Consider the following 22,032-nt stretch of genomic DNA (forward strand, 5'->3'; position numbering starts at 1 on the left):
GTGGCCCAGCCATTCCCTGCCCCCCCCATGACCCTGGCTCCCCGTCCCAGTCCCTGCGGCCCCCGGGAGGCCCCCGGGCGCGTGGGGCTCTCCATACACAGCCATCTGCCCAGCTGGGGCAGGGGCCTGGGCCAGCCCCACCCCAGGGGGGCGGAGACCCACCTGCTCCCCCGCACCGGGCTGAGTCACTCTGGGAGGGGTGACAGGAGCCCTGACGCCATCCCCAGGGCTGCCCCCCTCCCCCTGCAGCCCCTGTGCTGGTGGGCCAGGGCCGGAGTGGCCCGGTGACGTCAGGAGCCGCTCCCCGGCCAGCACATTCCCAGGGCAGGCGGCTCGGGACCGAAATAGCCGCGTGGCTCAGACCAGCCCCACACTCGGTATTTATAGCCCAGGAAACTGATGAGCACGGGGCCAGTTAACCCCTCCTGCTCCCCGGGGGCCGGGGCCAAGCGCTGGGGCTTGTTCCGCAGCCTCCAGGGACGAGCGGGCCCATGGCCTAGTGGGCCAGGCACAGGCCTAGGGCCAGGGCACCTGGGTTGTACCCAGGCACCGCCACTGACTTGCTCAGTGCGGGGGGTGAACCCCCAACACACACACACCTGGTCCCTCAGATTTCGCCGTCACATGGGGCTGAAGACAGAAGCTTTGAGAACCGACGATGCTGCAGCTGGGCCAGGCCAGGCGCCCTCGGAAACAGCGCAGACAGGCCCGGATGGCAGCACACCGGGGCTCGGTGCCCGGCTGCGGGAGCTCTGCCCACGGCCCCGGCTCAGTGCCAGACACGCCCTCCCTCCCTCCCCCACAGGGCTCCCGGGCCATGGGCACATTGGCGGTCCCCCACTCCAGCCACATGCCGGCCGTTTCCTGAGGGGTCCCTCCCGGCCCAGCCTTAGGGGTGCACCTACGCGGCCGCCCAGGGGTCAAGGGGGTGCCATGCAGCAGCGCAGGGGTGTCCGCCCGGTGTAGTGTCAGCAACTGCCCCCGGGAGCGCCCCATCGGGGGAGCAGATTTCTTCCTGCTTCCTCCTGGCGGCGGAACATGGGGGGCGAGTGGAGGCACACAGATACTGCTGCCCCCAACCTTCCTCTGTGCCCCCCTAGGGGCTGTGAGGGGGGACCGAGGAGCAACACCAAGGGCTTTGTTCATCCAGGTCACTATCCCTACCTGGGCTGAGCAGTGAGACGCCCAGAGCTGCTGCTCTCTGCCCCCCTTACGCAGAGGAAAAGTGACCTGGCTGCAGGGAGCCCTGATGTTGCTCCTCGCTCCCCCCACAGCCCCCTCAATCCCCTCCACAGCCCCCGAGGAGAGCGAGGAGCAGCAGCTTTCGAGGGGGGAGTGAGCAGCAATGCCAGGCGCTGCATCCAGGTCAGTTTCCCCAGGTGGGCACAGGAAGGGGACCCCAGCTGCACAGCCCCTGCCCCCAGGGACCCAGCGCTCCGGGGGAAACCCCACTGCACCGGCTGCTTGGGAGCTGGGGTGGCTTCCACAGACAAGGAGGCAGGGGGCCCAATCCTGCCCCTGGAGAGCATCTGGAGCCCACCCCACACCCAGCCCAGATTCCCCCTTTCAGGGGAGCTCAGACAGCAAAGCCCTGCCCCAGGGCAATGCTCTGCAACCTGCTCCCCCCCCCGGCTGGAGACAAGAGGCCCTGATCACTTGGCATCATTGTGGGCACAGGGCGACTCAGCCCTAGCCAGGATCCTGGAACCTGCCAGCCAGCTACGGGGGACACTGAGGCACGGGCAGTCATGGGACTAGATTCAGGTCACACTGAGTCAGCGGCAGCACCAGGAAGAGGATCCAGGAGTTCGGGCGCAGAGTCTGTGCCTCAATTGCTAGAGCACCCCCGTTCCCTGTGCACCCATGGGGGAGGGGTGACTGCTTCAAAACAGCCTGCTCTCACCCACCCCCACCCGTGGGGATCCTTCCCCCGGACCCTCCCTGCAGGGGCAGCCCAAGGGGCCAGTTGGAGCCCCCTAGGCAGCCAGGCCCCCCTGAGCTGATGCCTCTCCAGGCAGGGAGCGGATGGTGTAATGCTGCAGCTCCCAGCACGGCCTGGCCCTGCCTGAGGGATGGAGCCGGCCTTTAAAGGGAAGGTATGTCCAGATGGGGGGCGGAGGGGGAGGAAAAACAGCGAACTGTCTGACTGTCTGAGGGAGAGAATCCGTCCTGCCTGCCCCACACCCAGCCTGCCTGCCCCCTGCCCCATGATCCAACTGCCTGCCCCCAATCCAACCCCAAACCCCACCCCCATGCCTGCCCCCTGCCTGCCTGCCCCCAATCCAACCCCCCTGCCCCATGCCTTCTCCCCAATCTAACCCCCTGCCTCCACACTTGCCCCACCATCCAACCCCCCTGCCTTCCCCCAATCCAATCCCCCTTTTCCCCACTCCTGCCCCACCTTCCAATCTCCTGCTCCCCACAACTGCCCCACAATCCACCCCCCCCTTTCCCTCACTCCTGCCCCGTGTTCCAACTCCCCTGCTCCCCACACCTGCCCCATGATCCAACCCCCTGCCTCCCCGCCTGGCCCAGTTTCTGCTCCCCACAGGGCATGGGGGGACAAGCAGGGTCACCCCCATGGGGGAAGCAGGTCCCTGCACAGGGGCTTCGCTCTGTGTGGGTCACTGTAATCTCTGGGAGGCGAGGGTCAGCATCACCCCAAGCCCTCTGCTCTGCCAGCCACGGGCCAGGGGAGCCAATTCCCACCCCGGCAGGCTGGCATCTCCTGCACCCACGAAGAGGCAGCTACCAGGAAGCAGGCCCCAAAGCGCGAAGGACCATCGCAGCCCTGTGTCACGGGGGCGGGGGCACTGCTGGGCAGGCACAGCTGGCAGCAGTGGGTGCCAGGAGCTGGACCCTGGGGTGGCCTGGCACGAGCAGGGAGCCGGCTGGCCGCCAGGCTGCAGGTCTTGTGAACTAGGTGGGCAAACCCCGCAGCGGTGGGCAGTGTCCCGTCCATACCCGCCCCAAGCTTCCTCGAGCTGAGTCCCGGGCTCACCCCTTTGGTTAGGCTGGAGCCACCCGGGGGCGGATTGGGCCCAGGGAGAGCTGAGGCATCAGGTCTGGCCCTCGCAGTGTGGCTCTGCCAGGGTCTGGTCACGGGTCCAAGGGCGAGGACAGCCTGGAAAGGAATCGGAGAAGCGGGGAGGTAGCTGGCAGGGCAGAGGGAGCCCCAGTCATGGCAGGCAGGGGCTGCAGATACTGACTGGCTGTCACGGAGTGTGGGGGAGTCCGGGCCCTGCACCCCTCTTCCTGAGATTCACTGTGACTCTCAGCCAGCCAGTAAAGCGGAAGGTTTATTGGACAAGAGGAACACAGTCTAAAACAGAGCTTGGGAGTACAACCAGGACCCCTCAGTCAAGTCCTTCTGGGGGGCAGGGAGCTTAGACCCCAGCCCTGGGGTTCCCTGCGTTCCACCACCCAGCACCAGCCTGAAACCAAACCCCCCCAGCAGGCTCCCTCCTGCAGCCTTTGTCCACCTTCCCAGGGCAGAGGTGCTACCTCCCCCTCCCCCTCCTGGCTCCGGTGACAGGCTCTCAGGTCTCCCATCCCCAGTGAAACCCCCCTGCCACATTCCCCGGTCAACACTCCCCGCTCTCTGCTGCGTCACATCTCTCCCCCCTTCGAGACTGAAGTGAGCGGGGTCACTCTGACCAGTGACCTGGGGAAGTTCAGGGCCCTCTGTGAGGAAGCGGGACTGTTCTTAATGTTTCCTCTGAATAGTGTGGGGGTGCCTCAGTTTCCCCTAGGCAGTTCTTAAGTATCTAGGGGGTGGGATAAGGGTGTATGATCATTGCAGAGCCCTAGAGGGCAGGTGTGTGCAGGGGTCTGGACACAGAGAATGGCCGACACCCTGTTTCCTGGCCCCTGATGGCCTGGGCCCTTCCCCCCTGCAAGGTGAGAGCTAAAGGGTTGGAGAACGAAGGAATCCGGTGACCTCCTGGCCCGGGAAAGGGACAAAGCCCAGAGGAGGAGGGAGTGGAGAGAGCGGGAGTCAGTTGGGGGCTGGCTGGGGACGAGGAGTGAAGTGCAGACGTGGTTGTCTGGCTCACTGCCCCCCAAGATGTACCCAGCTGAGGGGTCCTGTTCTCTGCAGTTACAAGCTCTGGTTAAGACGATGTTCCTGTCATCTAATAAACCTTTTGTTTCCCTGACTGGCTGAGAGTCCCGTCTGACTGTGGAGTTGGGGGGCAGGACCCTCTGGCCCCCCGAGGACCCCACCTGGGCGGACTCACAGTGGGAAGCGCACGGAGGGGCAGAGGATGCTGGATGCTCCAAGGTCAGCCCCAGGAAGGGGGGAGCCGGGTGAGCTGTGTGTCCTGGGGACAGGCTGCGCCCAGAGAGGAGACTCCCCCAGAGCCCTGCCTGGCTTCGTAGGGAGTAGCTCCAGGGCATCGCCTGGGGACTCCGTGACACCCACTCTCCAGCACAACACATCCGCTATCACGTTGGCACTTCCCTTCACATGGACCACGTCCATTCATAGTCCTGCAGGAGCAGGCTCCACCTCAGGAGTTTGGGGTGTTGGCTCCTTTCATCTGGTGCAGCCAGGTCGGGGAGAGTGGTCGGTGTATACGGTGAAGTGTCACCAGAAGAGATACGGCTCTAGTTTCTTGAGGGCCCACACCATGGCCAGGCACTCCTTCTCAATGGCCGCGTAGTGTTGCTCCCGGGGTAGTAACTTCTTGCTCAGGTACACGATGGGGTGTCTCTCCCCCTTTTCATCCTCCTGCATTAACAGCGCCCCCAGTCCCGTGTCTGAGGCGTCGGTGAACACCATAAAGGGCTTGTCAAAGTCTGGGTTTGCCAGAACTGGGCCACTGACCAGAGCCTCCTTCAGCGCCCGGAAAGCCTCCTGGCACTGCACGGTCCAGACCACCTTGTCTGGCTTCCCCTTCTTGCATTGCTCGGTGATGGGGGTGGCGATGGTGCTAAAGCGGGGCACAAACCTTCGGTAGTATCCTGCCAACCCAATAAAGGCCTGGACCTGCTTTTTGGTGTGGGGAGTGGGCCAGTCTCTGATCTCCTCCACCTTAGCTGGTTCTGGCTTTAGGTGGCCGCTAGTATTTCACCCGGTGGACAGTCAGATTAGTGCGTCCAGGCTGGTTGGAAAACAGCTGTCGGTACGGATGCAGCATCCCCCCGATCTCAGCTTGCTGGGCAGGGGTGAGCTGATCCGAGAGGGGAATTGTTTCCAGGGGGGAACCAGCTCTGGACCCAGGGAATAGATCTACTAAAGGGTCATCTCCCTGCTCCTCCCAATGTCCACACACAGCCAACACCACATTCCCCCTGGCATAATATGGCTTCATCATATTCACATGGTACACCCGGCGGTGGTGGGCCCGGTTCGACAGCTCCACCACATAGTTTACCTCGTTTAGCTGCTTGACAACCTTGAAAGGGCCCTCCCAGGCGGCCTGTAGTTTGTTCTTTCTCACGGGGACGAGAACCATCACCAGATCCCCGGTGGCGTAGGCGCGGGCCCGCGCCGTGCGGTCATACCAGACCTTCTGCTTCTTCTGGGCTCTGGCCAGATTCTCCCTGGCCAGGCCCATGAGTTCAGCAAGTCTCTCTCGGAAGATCAGGACATACTCCACCACTGACTCTCCATCGGGAGTGGCCTTCCCCTCCCATTCATCTCTCATCAGGTCCAGGGGGCCCCTCACCCTCCTGCCATATAACAGTTCGAAAGGCGAGAACCCGGTAGACTCCTGGGGTACCTCCCTGTACGCGAACAGCAGGTGAGGTAAGTACTTGTCCCAGTCCTGCGCGTGCTGGTTCATAAAGGTTTTCAGCATCATCTTTAGCATCCCATTGAACCTCTCCACCTGCCCATTGGACTGGGGGTGATACGCTGAGGCCCAGTTGTGCCGGACCCCACATTTCTCCCACAAGCACCAGAGCAGGCCCGACATGAAATTGGACCCTTGGTCTGTCAAGACTTCCTTGGGGAACCCCACTCGGCTAAAAATGGTCAGCAGCGCATCTGCCACGGTGTCTGCTTCAGTGGAAGCTCAGGGCACCGCCTCGGGGTAGTGGGTGGCGAAATCTACCACCACCAGAACGTATTTCTTCCCCCACCGGGTCGTCTTGCTGAGAGGTCCCACTATGTCCATGGCCACCTTCTGGAAAGGTTCCTCTACGATGGGCAAAGGTCTCAAAGCCGCTTTCCCCTTGTCCCGGGCCTTCCCCACCCTCTGACAGGGGTCGCAGGATCGGCAATACTGCCGGAGAGCGGTAAAGACCCCAGGCCAGTAAAAGTTCTGTAGCAGCCTCTGCCGGGTGCACCGGATTCCCTGGTGCCCTGAGAGGGGGATGTCATGGGCCAGGTACAGGAGCTTGCGGCGATACTTCTGGGGTACCACCAGCTACCTCCTGACCCCACAGGACTCCACTTCCCCTGGGGGAGCCCATTCTGGGTACAGGAACCCCTCCTCCCACAGGCACCTCTCCTGGCAACCTCTCCTCATGGTCCGTACCACACTGAGGTCGGCCAGGTCCCTGAGCTTCCGCCAGGAGGGATCTTTCTGCAACTCGGCCTGGAACTCAGCGGCTGGGGAGGGGATGGGGCCCGGTTCCCTCTCATTGGCCGGGTCTGAGGCCACAGCCTCTCTGAGCCGTGCCCCTTGGCGCTCCCTCCCCACCACAGTAGGGTCCTGCGCCTCTGGTGTGGTGCCCTCCCCAAGGTCGGGGCGCAGTGCCCCTCGCCGGCTCTGGCTACGGGTCACAACTAGGGCAATCTGAGGGTTGCTTGGCCAGTCCTCTATATCCTCCCCATCAAAACCTCAGTGGGCAAATGGTGGTGCACCCCCACGTCCTTGGAGCCCTCCTTCGCCCCCTATTTCAGGTGTACCCTTGCAACAGGCACCTTGAATGGGGTCCTGTCCACCCCCCCTCCTTAGGCCAGGAAGCACTTATCAAAGCTCCTTGCAGTCTTGGGTCCCCCCTCATTCACTGCAGCCGGGGCCCCACTGCTCCGCAGCCTGGCCAGCTCCAGTTCATGCTGAAGCTGCTTCTCTTCATGCTGCCTCTGTTTCTCTTTCTCCTCCTGCTCATGCTGACATTGCTTCTCCTCATGCTGAGGTTGCTTTTCATGATCTTCCAGCTCCCTCATTTTCATCTCCTTCTCCCATTCCAGCCGCCTGCACTCCAGGGATGGGGAGTTCCGCTGGGAGGATCCCCTGCTGGCTGCCGGGGTCAGGGTGCCCTCGGTATTCACTGGGCTTCCCCCAACCCCTCCCCTAGGCATAGGTAAGGGTCTTGGGATGTCCTCGGCAGCAGTCTGACCCCTCCCAGCCCGGTTAGGCCCCAGGGCCCATGCTACGTCTACCGGGCGGCTTCCCTCAGGGACAGGGATTGGGTCATCCAAGCGATCCCTCTCCTCCAACTGGCAATCAGCTGTTCCTTGGTGGACCTCCCACTGCACAGCCCCCTTGGCCTGCACAGCTCCACCAGGTCGCTCTTAAGGCGTTTAGCAAACATCTCCCTGCTGGCCACTCGCAGGCCTGGGCAGCTTTCCACGGTTTCCAGGGAGAACCCCGAGGGTGCCAGCCCTTCTTGAGGTCACCACCTCTTTGCCAGGGTCGAGCTGCAGACTCGTCCGCCCCGGGACCGCTCGCTGCAATCCCCCGGGGAACCCCATTACTGCAAAAGTCCTTCTCTCTGGTCACACACTCCCAGGGGTTAACCACCCCCTGAAACCGTCTCTCTCTGAATCTTCAGCACGCCTGGTCCCCGTCAATCCCCCATCGTTTTATTGTTCCCCAGGCACTCACTGCAGGAAACACCGTTCATGGGGTGCAGTAGATCCCACTGCGGCCACCCGTTGTCACGGAGTGTGGGGGAGTCTGGTGCCTGCACCCCTCTTCCTGGGATTCACTGTGACTCTCAGCCAGCCAGTAAAGCAGAAGGTTTATTGGACAATAGGAACACAGTCTAAAACAGAGCTTGGGGGTACAACCAGGACCCCTCAGTCAAGTCCTTTTGGGGGAGCAGGGAGCTTAGACCCCAGCCCTGGGGTTCCCTGCATCCCACCACCCAGCCCCAAACTGAGACCAAAACCCCCCCAGCAGGCTCCCTCCTGCAGCCTTTGTCCAGTTTCCCAGGGCAGAGGTGTCACCTCCCCCTCCCCCTCCTGGCTCCGGTGACAGGCTCTCAGGTCTCCCATCCCCAGTGAAACCCTCCTGCCACATTCCCAGGTCAACACTCCCCCATCCCTGCTGCGTCCCACTGGCACTTCGGGATCCACCTGCAGGGAGAAGGGAACCTTGGGAGAACAGCATTCAATGGAGCAGCCAGCCTGACCCCATCAGTGGGGCTGGCCAGCCCTGGCCCAGCACAGCCTGGGGATCAGCCAACATGCCCCCCCATGCCCCACAGGGATTGCGTGGAAGGCACCAGGGGTCAGTGAAATCACAGGAGGGAGAAGGGATCCCAGTGTCTCAGACCCCCAGGATTGGGGCCACGGCCCCAATATGGGGATAGGCTCTGGGAGGCCCTGTCAATGGGCCAGGCCCTGAGGGGTCTCGCTCTCCCTCCAGGGGAAGCCAAGTGGCTTCACCGCCTCCTGGGGCTGGACCTCTGGGCCTGCAGCCCCCCTGCTCCCCCGTGAGCTCTGGGCAACGAGTCCCACAGAGACAGACCCCGAAGGAGACTGTGACAGAGTAGGAAGTAGGGAGTATTAACCTGGTAATGTGGCATGGGAGTTTTACTAGTTTACTCAAGATAGTTAAGACCAAAGCAGACTGTGAAGAACTTCAAAAAGATCTCACAAAACTAAGTGACTGGGCAACAAAATGGCAAATGAAATTTAATGTGGATAAATGTCAAGTAATGCACATTGGAAAAAATAACCCCAACTAGACATACAATACGATGGGGGCTAATTTAGCTACAACTAATCAGTAGAAAGATCTTGGCGTCATTGTGGATAGTTCTCTGAAGATGTCCATGCAGTGTGCAGCGACAGTCAAAAAAGCAAACGGGATGTTAGGAATCATTAAAAAAGGGATAGAGAATAAGACGGAGAATATCTTATTGCCCTTATATAAATCCATGGTATGCCCACATCTTGAATAGTGCGTACAGATGTGGTCCCCTCATCTCAGAAAAGATATGCTGGCATTAGAAAAGGGCAACTAAAATGATGAGGGGTTTGGAACGGGTCCCATATGTGGAGAGATTAAAGAGGCTAGGACTTTTCAGCTTGGAAAAGAGGAGACTAAGGGGGGATGTGATCGAGGTCTATAAAATCATGAGTGGCGTGGAGAAAGTGAATAAGGAAAAGTTATTTACTTGTTCCCATAATATCAGAACTAGGGGCCACCAAATGAAATTAATGGGCAGCAGGTTTAAAACAAATAAAAGGAAGTTCTTCTTCACTCAGCGCACAGTCAACCTGTGGAACTCCTTGCCTGAGGAGGTTGTGAAGGCTAGGACTATAACAGGGTTTAAAAGAGAACTGGATAAATTCATGGAGGTTAAGCCCATTAATGGCTATTAGCCGGGATGGGTAAGGAATGGTGTCCCTAGCCTCTGTTTGTCAGAGGGTGGAGATGGATGGCAGGAGCGAGATCACTGATCATTACCTGTTAGGTTCACTCCCTCTGGGGAACCTGGCCCTGGCCGCTGTCGGCAGACAGGACACGGGGCTGGCTGGACCTTTGGTCTGACCCAGTCTGGCCGTTCTCATGTTCTTACTGTCTGCACTGATACCTCACTGAGGGATGATACCTGACGGCCAGCACGTAAAGGCTGGCAGCTGCCCTTCGTAACCTAAGCCCAGGACGGGGTTGGGGCCAGGTGACACCTTCTGCCCGAGAAACTGGCAAAGGCTGGAGGAGGGGCCAGGGAGGAGGTGGCTGGGGGAGGCAGCAGGAAGGGGTTTTTGTTTGGGGCTGGCTTAGGAGACAGACGGAGGCCCAGAACCTGGGTCTGGGCTCCCCACCCCCCAAGCTGAACCTGACTGAGGGGTCCTGTTCTCTGTACCAACAAGCTCGGGTTTAGACCGTGTTCCTGTCGTCCAATAAACCTTCTGTGTTACTGGCTGGCTGAGAGTCCTGGTGAATTGCAGGAAGTGGGGGGTGCAGGGCCCCGACTCCCCCACAGTCTGTGACAGAGACTTGTACCATCTTGGGGGGCAGCGCCCCCTCTGCCATCGTCTGCAGGGACACGCAGCCAGTGCGGGCCGAGCGGCAGGTTATTAGTCACCTGGACCCAGCCCAGGGGAGAGAAGGTTACAGCCAAGTCCCTCCTGGTCAGCCCAGAGCCCAGCCACGCTGCGGCGACCCCTCGGTTCGGCTCTGTCTCTCTCTCTCCCTTTGACCTCCTTTGTCAGACTCCAGGACTGTGCGGCAGCCAACGCTATTGCCCACCTCACCCCCCTGCAGCCCTTTGTTCCCGACCTGGGGAGATGGGGCTTAGTCCCTGCCGAGAGGCAGCCACGTCTAGAGCTCTCTGGTCCTTGGCTGCTAGTGGTTGAAGTCCAGGCAGTTGGATTGGCCATTGTCTTCTCAGAGCCTCCCCTGACATGGGGCCCATGGCCCAGACAGTTGGGTGGCCCCTGCAGCTATGTTGCTTTGCATGCCCAGAAAGCTATCAGCCCTTTCCCACCCCCTGGGTAACAATGCAGCATACAGGGGAAACTGAGGCACACAACGGCCTCATAAAACTATTATAGAAAATTCCAACATCTTCACACCAGGCACCTACTTGGGCAAATTCTGCTCTTAGTCCCTGGGCTCCCTGTGTCCCCAGCAAACAATGGGAACTAAGCACTGAGCTCGAAGGACAGGGAACCACGAGTGCACTTGGATGACTCGATCCAGGGCCAGACGGGACCCTCTTGGCCATCCAGATCTCCTGCACCCCGAGCCCCCATGCCACGATTCCCACTGTGATGAAGTGGGACTGTTCTTAATGTTTTCTCTGAATACTGTGTGGGTGCCTCAGTTTCCCCTATGCAGTTCTTAAGTATCCAGGTGGGGGGATCAGGGGGTGTGATTGTTGCAGAGCCCTAGAGGGCCAGTGTGATGGTGTCTGCACAGAAAATGGCTGACACCCTGTCTCCTGGCCACTGATGGCCTGGCTCTCCCCCCCACCACTCGCAAAGGTGCCAGCTGAAGGGGTTGGAGAACAAAGAGATCAGGTGGCCTCCTGGCCTGGGAAAGGGACAAAGGCCAGAGGAGGGGCTGGAGAGTTTCAGTTTAGAGCTGGCTGGGGAAAAAGAGGGAAGCCCAGACCGGGGTCTGGGCCCCCTGGCCCCCAAGATGGACCTGACTGAGGGGTCCTGTTTCCTGTACCTACAAGCTCTGTGTTAGACCACGTTCCTGTCGTCAAATAAACCTTCTGTTTTACTGGCTGGCTGAGAGTCGCGTCTGACTGCGGAGTTGGGGGGCAGGACCCTCTGGCTTCCCCAGGACCCCGCCTGGGCGGACTCGCGGTGGGAAGCGCACGGAGGGGCAGAGGATGCTGGATGCTCCGAGGTCAGACCCAGGAAGGGGGGAGCCGGATGAGCTGTGTGTCCTGCAGACAGGCTGCGCCCAGAGAGGAGACTCCCCCAGAGTCCTGCCTGGCTTCGTAGGGAGCAGTTCCAGGGCATCGCCCGGGGACGCCGTGATACCCACCACCAGCCCATTGGCGGGTGGCTGAGCCGAGCGCGGAGAGAGACCCCCATAGCCAGGGCAGGCTCAGCCTCTCTGACAGCTGCCCAAGCAACAGCTGTGGATCTCAGTCTGGGGCCAGGAAGGCTGGAGCATGGCCGTGGGGCATGCACTGACTTCCTGCCATCATGCCAGGAACGTGCCCTGTTGTGCACAGACAGAGGGAGAGTGGGCCCTGTCCCGAAGAACGACAGGGCCAGAGGGCAGGGTCTAGTGGGGACTAGCCCATAAGGCCCATCTCACTGGCCCCGCTCTGCCAGAGGCAGCCCCCAGCCTGGGAGTGAGGTTTCCAGAGGGGAATGCGGGGAGCCGGGGCCCCTGCGAGAGTGGAGCACTGATCCAAGGGCCCCGTGGAGCCAGGACCTGGTCAGAATTGGGATCTTCCATGAATGATGAGAGGTGGCAGCCGGGGCAACCCGAAGCGGCCCACATCACCGCACCCAGGAATCCTGCCCCAGTGATGGGGCGTGCACAGGCCACGCTGAGACAGGCCAGGGCACCGGGGAGCTGCCCGAGTCCAACTCAGCTCACAGGGACAGGGGAGTGTGTGGGGGGGGGTAACAAGCACAGCCATGCGGGGGGGAGCCCCAAGGGGTGGCATCACTGGGCATGATGGGGCAGGGGCTGGCAGGGAGGGGGAGCCTCTGCTTAGGGAGTCGGGGGGAGGACACACGTGGCTGATGCCCCAGCAAGGCGCCCTCTCCCTGGCCCTCTCCCACTCCCGCTCTGACCCACTGCCGAGCTGTACATGCCTGGGGCACAGCTGGGATGGGGCTGGAGGCTGGGATGTGGCGCCAGAGGCTGGATTTCCGAGGGGTCAGGGCACGACTTTGGCATGAGTGAAACCAGCTGCACTCAGGCAACCTCCCTGCCCCCCTCCCCTCCCCCAGCCACCTGACCACCATCCCCTCCCCTCCCCACATCCCTCTGGCCACCAGCACCCCCCCTGCACAGAGCCCCCCCCCATGGCTGGGGAGTCAGAGACAGGGTTGCTCAGCTCACAAAGGTTCAACTGCCAAATCCCGTCGCTGCTCGAGAGGACACATATGTGGGGTGCAGGCAGCAGAGCTATTGCCGGTGCCCCCGCCCCATTCCCTGCAGCACCCCCCGCTTGGGGGGCAGAAACTGGCCTCTCCCTAGGCAGCCCTGCCCCCATTCCATCCCTCCCGCATTCTTGTTCCGTCCCAAGGATCCATCATTGTGTTATGAACACAGAGGCTGGGAACGTGGCACCCCACTGCCCCCCCGGCCTGTCTGCTCCAGAGTGCCTGGCTCCCCGCTCCTTTTACAGCCATGCAGCACCAAGGAGCCTTTCTCCTAAGTAGGAAGAACCCGCCGGCCCATTCCCTCGGCTCAGCACGTCTTATTGTCTAAATAGGACATTGTTCTGTCTCAGCTGGCACCGGGCCCGGCCCACTGGCCTCTGGGCCCTGGCAAGGGGCACCCAGAGAGCGCCTCTAGGCCCAGGCTGGGCACCTGAATCGGCTGGACCCAGGTGGGTCCAGGGGGCCCCAGGGGAAAAGGGGCTCATGGCTTCTTGATCCATCACCTCCAACAGTGGCCTGGTGCCCTCATCCTACCCCATCCCATCCCATCCCATCCCATCCCACCCCACGGGGCTTTCTGCTGGCCCTGGCTAGCTAGCTGGGCTGAGAGCCCGGCCGTGTGGGCTGAGAAGGGCCCGGCTTGCTGTGACCCATGGCCCCCGTGGGTATGGCTGGGGGCACTACTGGGGACCCATGGGAGAGGCCAGGTGCAGCCCCACTGCCCGGCTCCAGTCTAACCACTGGCCACACCCCAGCAGGATGGGACTTTTCAGGCATCCTGGCAGCTGGCCCAGCCCCGCGTCAGTGCACGGGAATCCGCTTTGCCCTGCTCCAGCGCTTGGCTGGGAGAGCTGGTCCGTCCCGTCCCCGTCCCCATCCCCCCCGGACACCTCTTCCTCCCAGCTCCAGCTCTGCAGCCTCGGGGCGCCCAGCCCGGATGTGCTCCAATCTTGGCCCCGCTCCCCTGGCCTGGCTCCACCACGGGCTTGTTTGTGGAATCTCTCCTTGAACGGCTTGTGCAGTTAACCCCTGCGGGACCGGTCCTGTTCCCCTAGCCCAGGGCCTGTAACCCCTGCAGGGCCAGTTCCCTTCCCCTAGCCCGGGGCCCAGAACCCCTGCGGGGCCAGTTCCCTTCCCCTAGCCGGGGCCCAGAACCCCTGCGGGGCCAGTTCCCTTCCCCTAGCCCAGGGCCTGTAACCCCTGCGGGGCCAGTTCCCTTCCCCTAGCCGGGGCCCAGAACCCCTGCGGGGCCAGTTCCCTTCCCATAGCCTGGGGCCTGTAACCCCTGCGGGGCCAGTTCCCTTCCCATAGCCTGGGGCCTGTAACCCCTGCGGGGCCAGTTCCCTTCCCATAGCCTGGGGCCTGTAACTCCTGTGGGGCCGGTTGCCCTTCCCATTACACCCCCTCCCCCCCCCGGTGCATGTAATCCCTGTGGGGCCAGTCACTCTTCCTGTTACCCGTCCTGGAGCCCGTTACTCCCCCCCGCAGAGCCCATAACCCCTCTGGGGTTGTTAACCCCCCTGGGGCCGGTAGCCCCGCTGGCTGGCACTATCAGGCCTGCCCCAGAGCCTCTGGCCTATCCCGGGCTGGCAGCCCCGCTGGTGCCTGACTCTCCAGCCCCCCGGGAACCCCCTGGCCCCGACAGTGACCCTCTGCTGCCATTAGCCCTGCCAGCTCCAAGGGCCCCTGCCTCCAACCGGGCCCCCAGCTCAGCAGAGGTTTTCCATGGGGCGTTCCCCAGCCCTGAGGGGTTAGACAAGGGGGGAGGGATGCCTGATGGGGGGAGCAGCCTGTGGGGCGCAGAGAGGGGCCGAGGGTGGCGGGGGGGGAGCAGCCTGTGGGGTGGGGCCGAGGCCGGGGGGGGGAAGCGGCCTCTGGGGCGTGGAGAGGGGCCGAGGCCGGCGGGGGTGGTTGGCAGGGGTGGGGTGGGGGGGGAGTCGGGAACAGCCACGGGGGCTTGTTCTGGAAGCTCCTGCCCCACCCCCCCCCAGAATAGCCCCTGGCGTGGGGCCGGCCCATGCCCGGCCTGGGGCATGGGGCGAATGGCGGGGGGGCAGGGGTGCACCCGCTGCTGCCACTCAGCCGAGCAGCTGGAAATAGACTGTCCCAGGGATGCTGGAAAACAGCTGAGCTAATTGTGTCCGGCCCTGGGGCCACCACACCCTTTCCCAGGGTCCCATGGGTCTCAACCTCCTCAGCCCCCTCTCGGGGACCCCCAGCCCCCTTCCAGCCCCCTCCCAGAGACCCAGGGGGCTCAACCCCTCTTCTAGCCCCTTCCCAGGGACCCAGGGGGCCCAACCCCCCAGGTCCCCTTCTGGAAACCCCCAACCCCCCTTCCAGCCCCTTCCTAGAGCCCCATGGGGCACCCAGAGTCTTGCCAGGTTCCCCATGACAGCAGTGGAAGGGGACCTGCTGCCCTGAGCTGGGGGCGGGACAGGCATTGCAGGTAATACATGTGGGGGGCACGGGGGAGAGGGGCTGCTCCCATCACACCCTGGCCATTAAGCAGGGCTGGACGGGGTGAGTGCAGGGGTGGGAGATGTCCAGGGATCCCACCTTGCTGCGGGAAACCTGCGTTGGTGGCTCTTGTCCTTGTGGCAGGAGGGGGCGCTGGGCTGCAGGGGGGCTCAGTGGGGGGCTCTCCCCTCGCAGTCAGTGCTAACCCCAATGCCCCATAGCTCTGGGGACTAGGGTGTTGGGCTGGGCCCTGGCTCCTGGGGGCCGTCAGTGCCGTGCCAGCTGTTGCTGGGACCGTAATGCTCGGGGCCTCTGCTCAGCCTATTCCTGTCCCCCGGCCAGGGGCCAGAGACCGGCGTTTTCCTGCCCTGGCCCATGGGGGACCTGGAGCCCCCAGCAGCTGTTTGTCTGCGTGGCAGCTGGGGGTTCCCGGGGGCGCAGGAGCTGGTACGAGCTCCCAGCACAGACAGCCCCCAGCTTTCGTCGCTCTCCTGGAATCCCAGCGGCGGCGCCGCTGCATGCTACCTGGGGGTTGGGGGGCTGTAGGTGGGGTGCCCCCAGCTCCATGGGGGTCTGACAACCTGGTGTCATGGAGTGTGGGGGAGTCTGGGGCCTGCACCTCTCTTCCTGGGATTCACTGCGACTCTCAGCCAGCCAGTAAAACGGAAGGTTTATTGGACAATAGCAACACAGTCTAAACCAGAGCTTTGGGGTACAACCAGGACCCCTCAGTCAAGTCCTTCTGGGGGGCAGGGAGCTTAGACCCCAGCCCTGGGGTTCCCTGCGTTCCACCACCCAGCACCAAAGTGAAACTCTCCCCAGCCCCCTCCTCTGGGCTTTGTCCCTTTCCCGGGCCAGGAGGGCACCGGATCCCTTTGTTCTCCAACCCTTTAGCTCTCACCTTGCAGGGGGGAAGGGCCCAGGCCATCAGCTGCCAGGAAATAGGGTGTCGGCCATTCTCTGTGTCCAGACCCCTGCACACACCTGCCTCTAGGGCTCTGCAAGGATCGTACCCCCTTATCCCACCCCCTAGATACTTAAGAACTGCCTAGGGGAAACTGAGGCACCCCCACACTATTCAGAGGAAACATTAAGAACAGTCCCGCTTCGTCACACAGCCTGACTGTGACCCCTGAGAACTCCTCTCTGGGAACGGTTTCCTGACCAGTCATGATGACTGAACTCAGGGCTGGGCTGACCCACCTCCAGGCCTGGCCACGACCTGGAGCTCCCAGAGCATTTCTAGCTGTGAGGAGGGGTCCCCTGGCACGGACTCCCAGGGCTCGGGCTCTCTCGGCCCCATGCGGTCCCTGGGGGTGCCCCCTTCAGTGCGACAGCCCTTCTCGGGGGTCCAGCCCCTCCACCTCCTGGAGTCACACCTCTCTGAGCCTTCGCACGCCTGTCTCTGCCATGGGCCCCTCAGGGAGTCCCCTCGCTTTGGCCCCCGGGGCCTCCACCCCCATAGGGAGCAAAGCCCCCCCGATGTCTAACCTGCCGCGACCCTCAGCCAGCGCAAAACAGGAGGTTTATTGAGCGTCTGACCCCAGCACAGGAAGCTCTCCGGGCCCTTGGGCCTGGCCAGTCTCAGCCCAGCACATCTAGGCTGACCCGCATCCAGGGGGGCTCTGGCTGCCCCCCCCTTCCAGCCAATCATCCAAAATCATCTCCCCCAACAGCTCCTCCCCTGTCCTTTGTCTGCAGTCCCAGACAAACAGGTCACCTGGGCTCCTCTCTCCTCAGCCCTTTGTCCTCCCGCTGACCAGAACCGGCTGGCTGCCAAGCTGGGCTGGGCCTCCCGGTCACCAGTCCCAGGGTCCCCCATCTCCAGGCCGGTGCCCAAGGTCCAGACTGCTGGGCGAGGTCACACCTGGTCCTCTGCAACGACAAACCCCCCTCCTGCCCCTGATTACACATGCAGCACACAGGGAAACTGAGGCACACACTGGGTTCATTCAAAACACTAAGAAAATTCCCCACTTCGTCACATCTCTCCCACCTTCAAGTCTGAACTGAGCGGGGTCATTCCAGCCCCGGAGCACCCATGGAGTTGGCACCTATGCTTGGTGACATCCCTGGTAGTGAGGTAATACCCCCCCCCCAACTTGTCTACGATCTCGTCAGTCGTAGGCACCGTGACAGCACTGATATTCTGACAGTCCACACCAGGTCTGATTGACCCATCCTTCTTGGGGAGCAGCACATCAATCTGTCCTTCTCGGGGACCAGCACCACGGGAGAGGCCCAGGGCTGGTGGGCAGCTGGACCACCCCTAAAGCCAGCAGGTCTCAGAGCTCTCTCTCCAGGGCCTGGGCTGTGTTCCCTGTGACTTGGAACTGGTGGGAGGGTTATTTTCGTCTCTCCCCGCCTCCCTCCCAGCTAGATTAGTCAGACCAGGCTGGCAGGAGAGCAGCTGCGGGGAAGAACTCGGCCCCTCTGCTTCCTGCCTGCAGGGCAGGGGTGAGCTGGGCAGAGCGTGGAATTGATTGCAGGAAGGGGCCAGCTCCAGTCTCAGGGGAAAGATCCACTAGCGAATCTTCCTCCTTCTCCCCCTGGCCACACACACAGTGCAGCACCAAGGTCTCTCCCTGTCAAAGCAGGATTCATCATGTCCACATGGGACGCTCGCCCTGCCCCACAGCTCCAGCACAGGACTTGCCTTCTTCCGCTGGTTCATGATTTCACAGGGCCCCTTCACACTGAGCTGAGACCCCTCTCCTAGTCCTCTGTGCCAGAGGAGCCAGCACATAGTCATACCAGCCCTTCTGCTTCCCTTGGCCCCTGGCTAGGTGTCACATTATTGATTTGAACTGGGACCATATAGAACATGGTTGCAACCAAGGTCCTGTAGTGGCACCAAATCTTGTATAAAGGGGGTCAAATAAGGTGTCTAAGACAAGGTTATGGTTGGCTGGTTGTGATTATGCTGTTTGTTTGCATGTATCATTTTTGTATTTAAAGATACAAGTATTGGCTCTGTACTGTCTGTAGTTCAAACTTGTGCTGTGCTTCTAGGGGACACCCCAGACAAACTGGTGTCAGCTCTGCCTAGCCTGCTGGATGGTCCATTAAGGACCATCAGCTACACAACTGACCCCTTGGGAGAAGGCAGACACGCCTGGGGACTCAGCCAGGTGTGCAGGGACCCACCCATGCACAGAACTCTGAGGTTTGTCCAGACCACGTGATGGGCAGCTTGTCTTAGGGACAAAGAAAGAGACCGCATGGCAAGAGACTATAAAAGGCAGCTGCAGCTCCTCCATCTTGTCTTCAGTCCTGTTTCTTACCTCTGGAGGGACTTTGCTACAAACGGAAGCTCTAAGCAAAGGACTGAAGGACCCATCCCAGCTGGGGATGTTCTCCAGAGACTTGATTTGAACCTGCAGTTTATTCCACCACTGCTACAAGCCTGAACCAAGAACTTGGCCATTACTGTATGTAATTGATTCCTTTAGCCAATTCTAGCTCTCCTCTGTATCTTTTGTCTTTTATGAATAAACCTTTACATTTTAGATTCTAAAGGATTGGCAACAGCGTGATTTGTGGGTAAGATCTGACTGGTATATTGACCTGGGTCTGGGGCTTGGTCCTTTGGGATCGAGAGAACCTTTTTTCTTTTACGGGAGTATTGGTTTTCATAACCGTCTGTCCCCATAACGAGAGGCACTGGTGGTGATACTGGGAAACTGGAGTGTCTAAGGGAATTGCTTGTGTGACTTGTGGTTAGCCAGTGGGGTAAAACCAAAGTCTTCTCTGTCTGGCTAGTTTGGTTTGCCTTGGTGTGCATAGAAACCCCAGCCTTGGGCTGTAACTGCCCTGCTTGAAGCAATTTGTTCTGAATTGGCACTCTCCGTTGGGTCCCGCCAGAACCAGCTTCGTTACGCTAGGTTCTTGGCCAAGCCCACGGGCTCAGTGAGCTTTCCCTGGGATGATAGTTCATACTCCAACCCCGATATCCCATTTATCTTCTCCCATTCGTCTCTCATCAAATCCAGGGGTCCCCTCACTCTCCCTCCATATAACTCTCATGGATGGACCCTTGTGAATTTCTGGGGCAGTAAAAGTTCTGTAGCAGCCCTCACCTGGTGCGCTGGACCCGCTAATGTTTAGACAGAGGGACATTTCACTGGTGGTACTCCTGGGGAACCGCCAGTTGCCCCCTGATCCTGCCAGGTTCAGTTTTCCCGCAGGGAGCCCTTTCCTGGTACAGGATCCTTTTTCTTACAGGGCTCTTTCCCTGCAGTCCTCCCCCAGGGTCTTGCAACCCTGGGACCCACAAGGGCCCTCAGCTTCTTCAAGGAGGGTTCCTTCTGCTGCTCGGTCCGGAATTCAACCTCTGGGTTTCGGCCCAGTCCTCATTGGCTGTGGTCTGGGGTGCCACACAGCCGTTCTCCAATCCATCCCCCATCAGCACCTCCACAGGTAGCTAACTCTGCACCCAAACCTCTCTGGGGACCCCTTTGGCCCCCCATTTCAGATGTAACCTTGCTACAGGACCTTAACCAGGGGTCTGACCACCCCCCTCAGGCCTAGGTATGCATTGGGCCCTACTTGATCAGGGTCCACCCCCTTGGCTGTCGTCACCTCAGCACCTGTGTCCAGTGAGGGCAGGCAGCGAACCATGGCTTCGGTTCCAGCATCAGAGCCAGCGTGAGCCACCTCTCCCTGGTGCAGGACTGGCCAGTCACACACAGCTCCAGGGGTCTGGCTACAGACAGGCAGGTAACCGAGCTTCACAGATCTTCCCCTGTGCTACTAGCCAGGGGGAAAATTCCCTCCTCCTGGCCCCAGCCGAGCCATTCCCATGCCCACTGGCTCCTGCCCTCTCTGCCTTCGGGGTCGTTCCTGGCACAGGATTTGGATCCTGTTTTAAAGAGACAGTCACCCAAGAGTACATCAAAGCTTCTGTGCTGAAGGACCCCAGCTGCCAGCCTCCCCTATCTACCCTGGCTGGATTAACCTTTTGTGAGCCCCCACAGGGCAATGGGGCCTGGTGCGGGGGGAGGGGGTTAGTCCCCAGAGCAAGGGGCTGGCCAGGGGCCTGGCATGACAGGGGCGGCCCCGCTCCGCCCAGCCCAGCGCGAGGGCATGATTTACAAAGCAGTACTTGCCAGAAGCACAATGGTCCGCCCGGCTCCGTGCTGCCAGCAAGGCCCTTCCCCTCGGGGGTGGGCCCATGCTGTGCCACACAGCCCCCCTCCCCGATACCCTATGGCCAGAGCCCCCCCGGATCCGCTATGCCCAGCGCCTCCCCAGACCCTGCCACAAATGCACAGCACCCTGCACAACACCCCCCCTGCCCAGCACCCCACACAGAGCCCCCACTCCCTAGTGCCCCAACACACAGATCTTCCCCCCCTCACATCCCAGCACCCCCCCCGCAGGCCCTCCAGAAACCCCCCTCCCCCACACTCTGCCTCCCATCCCACTCACTGGCCCTGCTGGGAGGCGACTGTGTCTGCTGGGCTGAGCTGCCAGCGCAGCCGGGCTGGTGGAATCGCTCCGGCTCCTCCGGAGGGGCGCGATCAGCCAGGCCAGGGCCTGCCCCGCCTGGGCTCCCTCAGGACCCACTTGCCTGGAGTAGCCCAGCCAAGCCCCCCACACTGTCCCCCCCGCAACTGGCTGAGACTGGCCAGGCTTCTGCACTAGTCCCAGGTAGATCAGCTCCGGGGAGACAGGCGGCACCCCACAGGTGGTGGGCAGCGCGACTGCCTGGAGCCAGAGGTGCACTGGGGTCTGGCCAGGTGGCAGAGAGAAGCCAGCACCTGAGGCCAGGGGATGGAGGAGCCATTCGCCGGCCAGCCGCTGGCCAAGAGGAGCAAGTGGTGGGTGGGGTTGAAGGGGAAGCCAGTGGGCTGGGGGGTCTCGGGGCACAGTGCAAGGGGAGCAGGTCGGGGCCCCTTCTGAGCATAGGCCCGGCTCCATGGCACCACTGGGACCATTGTGAACCCGGCACTGCCGCCCCCCATCCTTCCTGTGTCTGCATAGGGATCTGAGCCGGGGCAGGGCAAATGGCTGTATATTTGGGACCCTCACCCAAGTCATATAGCCCCTCAGCATCTGGTGGGGTTGCATCACACCGACAATAGTCTCTTGGTCCCAGGACCTCTCCATCCTGTGAATGTTTCCCCATTGAGTACTTCTGTCCACTCCCCTCGGGGGTCAGAGCAGCCTGAGCCCAGGGGTGCACAAGCAGACCTATCTGCAGGGCTTGGGGTGGAAGCCCGTCTGCCTCCACCCCTTCCCTGGCCAGCTCTGCCCCAGAAGCTGGCTGGGTGACTGATTCCTCCAAAGGGACAGGCACAGGGCTTCAGAGAGCCGCTTCCCATGGCTACCATAACCCTCTAAGGGTTCTCTTCCGCCAAGATTTCCTTTATTTTGGGGCATTGCACCACCTGGTGTCCTTTTTGCGCACGGTAATTACATCGCAGGTCCCGCAGGTCCCATGGAGGGGTCTGCCAACTCCAGCATTCACGGGCATAGGTGCCAACTTCTGCTCCCGCCGGTGGGTGCTCGACCCATCTCTGCCCCCGGCCCTGGCCCGACTCCACCCCTCCCCCACCCCCATTCCAACCTCTTCCCCAAAGTCCCTGCCCCAACTCCACCCCCTCCCTGCCCCTATTCCGACTCCTTCCCCAAATCCCTGCTCCAGCCCCGCCTCTTCCCCACCTCCTCCCCTGAGCGTGCCACGTTCCCACTCCCCCCCTCCCTGGAGCGGCCAAACAGTTGTTTGGTGGCAGCCGGGCGGGAAGCACTGGAAAGTAAGTGGAGAAGCAGGGACACAACGCGCTCAGGGGAGGAGGTGGGGCTGGGGGGGAGGGGAGCTTGGCTCCCGGTGGGTGCAGGGCGGCCCCAGAGAACCCATG

This window comes from Dermochelys coriacea, chromosome 11, assembly GCF_009764565.3.
Source record: "Dermochelys coriacea isolate rDerCor1 chromosome 11, rDerCor1.pri.v4, whole genome shotgun sequence".
Lineage (NCBI taxonomy): Eukaryota > Metazoa > Chordata > Testudines > Dermochelyidae > Dermochelys > Dermochelys coriacea.